We start from the raw sequence: 11,208 nt of genomic DNA on the forward strand, positions 1-11,208 counted from the left end.
TGGTGTCAACCAAGTTTCAGATGCCAGCCAAAGAACTGACCTTTTGAATGGGACCTCCTAGACCTCACATTGACCAAGATCTGGATGACACCTAAAGAACTGAACTCTTGAATAGGACCTCTTGCAGCAGGGACAACTCTGTCCAATTTCAGCTTGAAGTAGCTTTGGTGAAGAGACCTCCACCCCTTACCCCAAGATTTTTAGCCCCATCCGTTCAAGGGGGGAAGGACGGGGCACTTGTGCCCAAGCCCCCACCCTGAGCTATTGTTCTGTGCTCATTTTCTATTATCCCTGTTATATTGCTGCAAAGTTCTGTTGAGACCAGTTTCCCCTAAATCCTCATTAATCTATGCAATGAAATTAATTGTTAAGGTATTTTTGCTATGTAAGGGACATGAAAGATCTTGAGGCCGAATGTAATGGGAATGAGAATTTGAAGATCTTCCCTGCCCCTTAATAAGTCTAGGGGGGAATCTGAAGACCTTCCCTGCTTTGAAGATAAACTCTGCTCCCTAATAGGCTAGATGTAGTCACATGGAGCCTGTGATGGGAGGAGTTTGCTGAAGGGTAGAGCAGAACCACAGGAAGCTGGGAGCCAGGGCTAGTGAGAAGGTGGGAGAGAGAGGAATTCAGGCAAGGAGATAAGAGAGGTTTGTGAGTAAATATTGCTCTTGTATTGGTTTGTGGGAAGGCTGAAGGATAGCATGGCTCTCTGTGTTGTTATGGCTTGTTAGCTTTTTTGCTACTTTGATGGAATCGGCTTCCGGGTTTTAGGATTTAGTTTTCTGGTGTCTAAAGAAATGCTTCGGTTCTGTCCTCTATATGGCAAGTTTGTTATATTTTGCAATCGAACATCATGTGATGTTTATAGTCACAGTTTTTATTGTGATTGTGGGTGCTGTAAATATTACATTGGCACTACAACATGCCAGGAAGTTATCAGATGCTCTGCTTTTAGTTGGGAAAGCCACAGAAGATGTCTAGAAAATGGCAGCCCCGATCACTATTATAACAAGCCTCTAGGCCAAAGCCCCTGCTCCACACTGACCTTTGGAACCTTCCTTCCCTATGGACATTGCTCTGCCCACATAACTCCCACTGGCAGGGAGTCACCAACCAGAATCCTCTAGGTAAGAAAGCCTAGCCTTACCTCTGCAATGCCACTATACCTCCAAACTACCAGGCACCGCCACCTGTATGGATGATGCCCCTACCACAGAGTCTTGCCCTCTACCTAGCCTCTAAACACTGCATTTAGCCAGTTCTGACATCCACCTGCCAGTTTGACCCTCCTATATGTATTGAATCCCCAATGGCACAGAATTTCCCTTTACTTTGTTCCCAAGCACTTACTACAATGCCTAGCATAATATAAGCACTTGATAAATCTTGGAATCACTTTACTCATTTATTTACTCTATGTCAGAATGGATATTTGTTCCCCCGAGCCACTCATCTCTTTCCTCTTTCTGGTCAGGTGGGCTCTGAGGACAAAACTGTTCATGTTTCACCTTTCCTGTGACCTTCACCTAAACATTCTCCACTGCTTCCCCACCAGCTTCTCGAGTTCCCTCACATGAGCACGCTCAAGTGACCAATGCTGCCGTAGTCCCCTTTTCACTCACTCTGCTTAAGTTACTCACATCCAGAGCCAAGTGCCTGCCATGGGTTTCAATCTCAGGGATAACTCTGTGGTCAAATTTGCCTCAAGCTGAGATTTCCTGTTCCTCCTGCCTGCTGTTATTGACATGAAATGATGCAGAATAACAAAACTGAAGTAGGAATTGCACACTATGAAAACAGTAATAATATCATTACTCAGAAACAGGCCCAGAAGAGTTCAAAAGCTGACAGGGAAGGAAAGAGAACCGCCCTGCTTACTCAAGAAACTACAAATAATGGAAGATCAGGCTTTCAAATTAATTATTTGTTATATTTAAATAATTATGTATTTATATTTATTTAAAAAACATTCTCTCCATTATGAATTCTTTATTTAAAAGATTTTCATGCCATCTTTCCATTCATCCTAGGATACATCTTTTGATGCTTATTAAGAGCCCCTCCCCACCCCCATCATCTTCCCATATTTATTACACAGTAAAGGTTTTTTTTTATTTGTATGAATTCACTGAGGATTTCCCACTGACCAAAGGCTTTCCCACATTCACAACATCCAAAGGGTTTCCTTCCAGTATGAATTCTCTGATGGCTGATGAGGCTTCACCTCCTAGAGAAAGCTTTCCCACAATTCATTACATTCTAATAGTTTAATGCAGTGTGAGTTCTCTGATAGTTATTAAGGTTGTCCCTTTAACTGAAGGCTTTGCCACATTCATAATATTAAAATGGTTCAGTTTTGTGTGAATTCTCTTATGGCTATTAAGGTTGCACCTCTCTCTGAAGGCTTTGCCACATTCATTACATTTAAAGGTTTCACTCCAGTGTGGATTCTCTGGTGGGTAATAAGATGTTCCTTCCTAATGAAGGCATTCCCACATTTATCACATTCAAAGGATTTCATTCCAGTATGAGTTCTTTCATGGATAATAAGGTATGTCTTCTCACATAAGGCTTTCCCACATTCTTTACATTCAAAAGGTTTTACTCCAGTATGAGATCTCTGATGGTTCTTAAGGTGTGCCTTTCGAAGAAAGGCTTTCCCACATCCCTTACTTTCAAAGGGTTTCACTCCAATGTGGATTCTCTGATGGCTAATAAGATTTCTCCTCCAAGTGAAGGCTTTTTGACATTCATTACATTCAGAAGGTTTTACTCCAGTGTGGATTCTCTAATGGCTGATAAGGGATGTCCTCATAGAGAAAGCTTTGCCACATTCATTACATCCAAAAAGTTTCACTCCAGTGTGGGTTCTCTGATGATTGGTGAGGGTTTTTTTGGTAGTTAAGGATTTCCCACATTCACCACATTAAAAGGGTTTCCTCTGAGAGGGAGGTTTCTGATGTCGAATACATGTTCCATCACTGCTGAAGCTTTTGTCAAATTGGGTAGATGCAAACCATTTCACTCCAGCATGAGGCCTCTGATGTTTATTCAGTGTTTCCCTGTTCCTGAAGGTTTTCCAACATACATTATATTCAAAGGGATCTTCTCCAATAGGCATTTTCTGATGCACATTAAGATTTGATTTTTTGCCAAAGGTTTTCTTTCCAAGTGTGTTATACTTAAGGAATCTTTCTTCCATGTCACCTCTCCATTGTGGAAAAAAGAGTGACCCAGGTTCAAATGCCTAACCAAGGTACGACATTCAGGTACTGGCCCCATGTTAAAGAGTTTTTTGGGAGTGACTGTCACTTGTTCAGACTGTCTCTCCTGGTGGTCCTCCTGTCTCTCCAATTTAACTTTCCATTCCTCAGATTCTCCCATCCTGGGGTACCAGTTATTATCCCTTGGCAATCTTTCTTGGGCCAATGTTCATGAGAAAATGCTCTCAGTTAGAACTGAATCCTTGCTTTTGCCTCTAGACTCCCAACTCAGGTAATCTGAAATAAACAAAACTGTGTCAGACAATTAGGACAGGCTTGAGAGTCACAAGTTCAACACACACCAATACAAGAGTAAGCTGTGCGTGATAAAAGATCCGGAATATCATGCACGGTCCTCTTTTGTTTGGCTCCGTCTATGGAAATGTCTGTTTTATTTCAGATTTGTTAAGGTAAGAATAAAAATATGCAGATTTCTAGTAGAATACATTATTTGCAGGTAGATATAAAGGTAGAAACAAAAGAAGAAACTCAGAAAATGTGGGGACTCATTGTGACTGACCAGGATTCCAGAGGACTGATGAGGGAAAGTGCTGCCCACCTCCTGACAGGCACAGGAAGGCCCAGGAGCACAGAAGGAGATAAACACCACACTGTAGGGTGTGGCCAATGTGGGGGCTCATTGTAACTGACCAGGATTCCGGAGGACCGATGAGGGAAAGTGCTGCCCACCTCCTGACAGGCACAGGAAGGCCCACTGTAGGGCGTGGCCAATGTGGGGGCTCATTGTGACTGACTGGGCAGAAGGGCTGTGTTTTCTTTGTTTTGGTCAAGGTTGGAGGGGGAAACAGCAACTGCTCATTAATTCAAAAAATAAAACTGAAGAAGAATTGAACAAAGCCCAAACATAAAGTGAAGGAAATGATACCGTTCCCTAAAAGTAAGGGAAAAAGAAGTACTGACAGACACGTGGGGAGACAACTGAAGGGCCAAGAGAGGGCCAAGTGTTTCAGTGCAGCCAAGGCAGCAGCAGCACTTAACACGGGTTGCCAATGGTCCCAATGCCTTGGTGAAGACCGCAGAGGCTCCTAGCACCCCCAGGATGGAATGGAAAGAGGCTGTGCCACTCACGCCCTGCCCCCCCCCCCTGCCCAGCCCCCCCCCCCCCACCCGGCTAGGCCAATGTGTGGCCCAGCCGGTTTTCTTGGGAGGCTTCTCATTTCTAGACTCCGGGCCTTTGGCCTGTCTGTGCCCCCTACTTGGGATCTGGTCCCACCTCAAGTACAACTTCTACATGTCCTGGCTCACTTCATCTCACATCCCTTCCTTTCTGCAGGAGACCCTAGCAGTTTACCCCTACTCAGGCAGGTTACATCCCATTTACACTGGATGGTGGATGATGGATGGGGGATGGGGGATGGGGGATGGATGATGGATGGATAGATAATAGATGATGAATGATGGATAATGGGTAGATGGACGAATGGAAAATGCAGGAGACAGATAGATAAATAGATAAATCAGGAGGAAAGTTAAATTCCTGAACTCAGGCAGATGCAGAGTCAGTAATAAAATTAATACAGCATAAAGTTAATTAAAGTGTAGAATAAATACAATAGAAATTAATAACTGTAATATTAATTTTGATTTTGTTTTTTGGAGGGGGAAAGCAGGGCAATTGGGGTTAAGTGATTTGCCCAAGGTCACATGGCTAGTAAGTGTTAAGTGTCTGAGGAGATTTGAACTCAGGTCCTCCTGACTCCAGGGCCAGTGCTCTATTCACTGCACCACCTACTTGCCCCAAATTTTGATCTTTTTAAGAGGAAATTAACAGGAGCAAATATCCTGAAAATTAGAATGGACGAAATAGAAGTTCATAACTCCATGAGAGAACAAGAAACATTAAAACAAAATCAAGACTGGGAAAAAAAAAGAAAATAGAAGGTATCTCAAAAATAAAAACTGACCTGGAACAAATACAAGGAGAGAAAATTTGGGAATCATTGGATTACCCAAAAGCCATAACCCCTCCCCCCTCAAAGAGCCCAGAAATAATGATGTAAGAAAACTGCCCAGATCTCATAGAAACAGAAGGCAGGGTAGAAATAGAAAGAATACATGGAAGGAAGGAAGGAAGGAAGGAAGGAAGGAAGGAAGGAAGGAAGGAAGGAAGGAAGGAAGGAAGGAAGAAGGGAAGGAAGGGAAGGAGGAAGAAAGAAAGCTCCCAAGAACACTATCAAATTCCAGAGTTTCTCAGTCAAAGGAAAAATACTGTAAGAACTCAAAAAGAACGAATTCAAGTACTGAGAATCACACATAAAATTTAGCAGCCACCATTATAAAGGAGCAGAGTGTGGAATAAAATATTACAGGAGTCAAAGGATATACACTCACAAATAAAAACAATTTACCCAGCAAAACTAAACATAGAAGAGAAAAAGTGGATTACTAATGAGAGAGGACATTCAAGCATTCCTGTTGAAAAGCCCAGAGCTGTGTAAAAACTTTGAAGTGTCAACACAGAAGTCAGTTGGAAATATAAAAAGGTAAACACAAAGGAACAGTCATAAACTAAACAATGAATTGCTTACATTCTAATGTGAGGAGAAGATCTCTGTGTCACCTCTGAACCATCTTGGGTCATAGAAGGAGTCTAATTGGGAGAATGCCTGGGAGTTGTTCTGCCATCTCTTGATGACTTTGAAGGAAGAAAGGCAAGGGATGGGTAGAGGAATATACTACAGAAGAAGGGGGAGAGAAAAGGATGGGGAAATTGTCTCCTGTTATTGGGGCGTGCAAGTAGAAATCTATACAAATAAGGAGGAAACTGACACTTGAATCTTACTCTCATCTGAACTGGTCAAAGAAGGAAAGAATACACACACACGTGTAGGAAAACATTTCACTCAACAGGGAAATAGAAGAGAAATGGGAGAAGGAATATGGGGAAATTAGAGGCATAAGAGATTAAAGGAGGGATTAGTTCTAAGCAAAATACTCTATAAGGATATACAAAAATATGTATGACTCTTTTCAACATGGCAAACAATTGAAATATGAGGGGGTGCCCATCAACTGAGAAATGGCTGAATTCTTTAGGGTATATAAATGTGATGAGATACTAATGTGCTGTAAGAAATTACAAAGGGAATGGTTTCAGAAAAGCCTGAAAAGACTTATATGAACTGATGCAAAGTGATATGAGCAGAACCAGAAGAACACTGTACCCAGTAACAGCAATATTGTAAGGATGATGTGCTGACCTCATTGTTTTATGCCTGTGAAAACTGGACAGTCTTCCAGGGCCATGCCAGGAAATGGAATTGCTTCCATTTGAATTATCTTAGAAGATTCTCAAGATTCCCTGGCAGGATAAGGTGCCAGACACTAAGGTCCTTTTCTGAGCTAAACTACCAAGCATTCAAACCCTACTCCCTGATGAGCTGGAATGTGTTCAAATGCCAAAAGTATGTTTGCCTAAAAGACTATTTTATAGAGAACTCACACAAAGACAGTGCTCATGTAAAGGTCAGAAGTGATACAAGGACACTCTCAAGATCTCTCAGAAGAACTTTGGACTTGATTTCGAAACATGGGAGACATTTGCAAAGGACTCACCAGCATGGCTGGCTCACATCAAAGAAAGTGCTATACTCTATGAGCAGAGTAGAATTGCAGTAGCTCAAAAGAATCATAAGGTGTTATAGCATCAACATAATATTTACAGTGCCCACAATCACAAAAAGGACCGTAACCATAACTATCATATGACATTTGATCACAAAATATCCAAACTCTCCAAATAGAGAATAAAGCTGAAGGATTTATTTAAACACCAGAAAACCAAATCCCAAAATCAGTAAGCTGATTCCATCATAGGACCAAAGACATTCAGAAGCCATAATAATGCTGAGAACCATGGCATCCTTCAGCCTTCCTATAAACCAATCCAAGATCAATATTTACTCACAAACCTCTCTCTCTCCTTGCCTAAGATCCTCTGTCTCCAGCTATCTCCAATTGTCTCCAGACTCTGTGGGCTCTGCTTTTCCTCAGCAAACTCCTCCCACCACAGGCTCCATGTGACCACATTAAGCCTGTCGGGGGCAGAGTTTATATTCACAGCAGGGAAGCTTCCTGTGGGCTCTAGGGGGCAGAATTTATCTTCACAGGAGGGGAGATCTACAGTCAGCCTATTAGGGGGCAGAGTTTACTTTCAAAGCAGGGGAGGTCTTTAAACTTCTCCCAGGTCTATTAAGGGGCAGGGAAGATCTTTAAATTCCCATTCCCATTACAGGTGTGCAAATTTAGACAGCACCACTCCAAATGTTCATGTGGAATATTTGTGCTTGACCTGTGGTAGAGCCTTCCAATTTTGGAATGGTCTGATCAGCCACAATCAGACACACTGTACCTTGACCCCAACATAGTACTATCATTTTGGTTTTCTTCAAGAATGAAGGACAGCAATCACCAAGGATGATCAACTGTGAAATATTTGACTACTCTGATCAATACAATGATCCAAGACAATTCCAAAGGACCCATCATGAAAAATGCTATCCTCCTCCAGAGAGAGAATTTGGAGTTAAATGACTTGCCCAAGGTCACACAGCTAGTTGTGTGTGTGTGTATGTGTGTGTGTGTGTTAAGTGTCTGAGTCCAAATTTGAACTCAGGTCCTCCTGACTCCAGGGCCAGTGCTCTATTCACTGCACCACCTAGTTGCCCCTTTCTTTACTTTTCTTGTTTATGTATGTGTATATGTTTTCTTTTACAACATGACTGATATAAAAATATATTTTGAATGACTTCACTTATATAGTCAATATCATATTGCTCACCCTCTCAGTGGGTAGGGTAGGGACAGGAAGGAGGGAGAGAATTTGGAATTCAAATTTTTTTAAAAGAATGTTAAAAAATGTATATGTAATTGGAAAATATTCAATGATACACACACAAGTAGAAATGATATAAAAGTTTAAAAAATGATGACGGGGATAGTTAAAGAGGATGCTGGAAAGACCTGGATGAAATGATACAGAGGGAAGTGAGCAGAACTAAGAGAACAGTGTATACAATGAAAAAAAAATTTAAGACAAACAACCTGGGAAAACTTGGGATTCTGATCCGTATGATGACCAACCATGATTTCTGAGCTCTCATTCCACCCAGCTGTATTGGGAATGGGAATTTGAAGATCTTCCCTGACCCTTAATAGGCTTAGGGGGGAGTTTCAAAACCTCCCCTGCTTTGAAAGTAAACTCTGGCCCCTAATAAACTGAATATAATCACATGGAGCTTGTGATGGAGGGAATTTGCTGAAGGGTGGAGCAGAGCCCACAGGAAGCTTCCCTGCTGTGAAGATAAACTCTGCCACCTAACAGGCTGAATGTAGTCACATGGAGCTTGTGATGGAGGGAATTTGCTGAAGGGTGGAGCAGAGCCCACAGGAAGCTTCCCTGCTGTGAAGACAAACTCTGGCCCCTAATAGGCTGAATGTAGTCACAGGGAGCCTGTGGTGGGTGGTGTTTGCTGAAGGGAAGGAGAGCCCACAGGAAGCTGGTCAGAGCTAGCCAGACAGTGGGGGATGGAGGATGCTTATTAAGGAGATAGAGAGGTTTGTGCGTAAATATTGATCTTGTATTGGATTGTGAAAAGGCTTAAGGATGCTGTGGCTCTCAGCATGATTATGGCTTCTGAATATCTTTGGTTCTATGATGGAATTTGCTTACTGGTTTTGCTATTTGGTTTTCTGGTGTCTAAACAAATGCTTCAGTTCTATCCTCTATCTAGAGAGTTTGGCACATTTTGTAATCGAACGTCATGTGATACTTATAGTATAAATAAGTCTTTATTGTGATCATGGGCACTGTAAATATTGCATTGGTACTACACCACCTCCTGATAGAGAGGTGAAGGTCAGAGTGCAGAAAGAGACATTATTTTTGGATATGGACAATTTGGAAATTTGTTTTGCTTAACTATACATAGGTTTTAACTGCACAGGAGTTTTCTTTTTTCTTTCTTCATTGAAGGGCAGGAGATGGGATGATGAGTTGCTAAGGCTGAAGTTCTCTGGACTCACTTCAGAGGTAGACAAAACTTTTATTAAGCTGGGCACTGTGCTGAGCACGAGGAATGCAAATACAGCCAAAGAGAAAGATAGACCCTGCTCCAAAGGAGCTTATATTCCAATGGAGGAAGATAGGAGAGGTTGAAGAGTTGTGGAAGCGTAGTTGGGGGAATCAGAGGATGAGATGGGTTAGAAGTGGACATGGCTACTGTGAGTGCTTATCCAAATGGAAGTTATGGGAGAGGAGGTTGTAGGCTCCAGGCCTTGCTGACGTGACAAGACCTCTAGGGAAGAGGAGGGGGACAGTCTTGAGAGTCATGGACTGAGCTGGCTTTGAAGTGACCATGACTGGCTCATTTGAGAAAAAAAAATGAAGGGTGAGAATCAGCATGTTTTTTTTACTACATGACAGAAATATGGAGTATGCTTAAGGAGTGATTTGCAATGGCTCCTGACCTTTATGAACCCGTGATCTTGAACAATGCCCTTTTGGAGATGGAATACCTTAGAAACGATTTGAAAAATCTTTGTAGATGGCACCATTATGGAGTCTCTCAGTCTGTGCATCTCACCCATGCTGGTAGTTCAGAGCATTATGAAGGTCCAGATGTGCAGAGACTATCAGATATCAAACAAGAGAAACAAAGTGGATCGATGCACCATCCCATGAGTCCACGATACCCTGGGCCAGTTGCTGGGCAGCCTGTTGATTACAGAATAGGACCCATGATGTTGGATCAGAATTACAGAGTAGAAGAGGGCAAAAACAGATTTGATGTGCTCAGCAGGATTCTCCCAGTTTGACCATAAGTCCTAAGTTTTCTCAGGGCTACCAGTCATCCTTCAGTGACATATGGACAGGATGGAGACATGAACTACTTGAATACATTGGTGTGTCATCACCTTTGGGAACACCAAGCAAGAGTGTGAGAAGAGGCCAACGAGTGTGTTCCATTGGCCAGGTTCCATAGGTGCTGGTCTAAAGAGGGGTCACACAGTGTCTCAAGAGGGAGATGGAACTGAACCAAGAAGGCCAGATAGTTCAGCCAGCTGGCCTTAGCAAAGCAATATTCCTGACCTATGACTTTCCTAGGATTTGTTGCTGCTGTCAGAAATATGTGATGGACTATGTAATCATCATCTAAGACATTCAACAATCTTACTACATGGCTGAGAAGAATCAGAACTGAAAGATCAAGAAAGGCCCTTGTGGGGCCAACTGAAGACTGGTGGGATAAGAAATGCAAAGAGGCATTTAAGACCTTTTACAAGTGCCCCACAAAGAAGTTGGCTTACAAGTAACCTGGAAAGGGCTTTCAGTCATTCTCCGACACTAGTCTAGAAGGCTCAGGAGCAGACTTACACCAAGAAACAGGCACAAGGAACCATCACAGGTGAAGACAACTTTCTGACAGTGAGATTCCTTCTTGTCTGCTGGACCTGGACTTTGGGTGTGAAGGGAGCTGGCAGTAAGCATCAAGAACAAGCATATTGAGCTTAATTTCACATAGACACTGACTGTGATACATTCTGACCAGAGCTAAGCCAAGCTGACTCTGTTCTCTGGAGAAGGGTGACGGAAGTAGCCAAATGAGTAAACATGGTCACTGCTGCAACTGAGATACGCAGATGGAACATTCAGGGAGTGCTTTTATGTCTTCTTGTGTCTGTGTGTGTCTGTGTGTGTCTCTGTGTGTGTGTCTCTGTGTGTGTGTCTGTATGTCTCCGTGTGTCTCTGTGTGTTTGTGTGTGTCTCTGTGTGTGTCTGTGGGTGTGTCTGTGTGTGTCTCTGTGGGTGTGTCTCTGTGTCTGTGTGTGTCTCTGTGTATGTCTGTGTGTTTGTGTGTGTGTCTCTGTGTGTGTCTGTGTCTCTGTGTGTCTGTGTGTGTCTGTGTATGTCTGTGTATGT

At 42.6% G+C, this 11,208-nt stretch overlaps 1 pseudogene; it reads right to left on the minus strand.

Moving 5' to 3' along the window:
* Window positions 1-530: 530 nt before the first annotated feature.
* Window positions 531-4,011, minus strand: LOC138171018 (zinc finger protein 260-like; annotated as a pseudogene).
* Between the last annotated feature and the right edge of the window lie 7,197 nt (window positions 4,012-11,208).

Source organism: Petaurus breviceps, unplaced genomic scaffold, assembly GCF_028583685.1.
Source record: "Petaurus breviceps papuanus isolate PSGF00001 unplaced genomic scaffold, PetGlider_PUasm1.0 404, whole genome shotgun sequence".
NCBI lineage: Eukaryota > Metazoa > Chordata > Mammalia > Diprotodontia > Petauridae > Petaurus > Petaurus breviceps.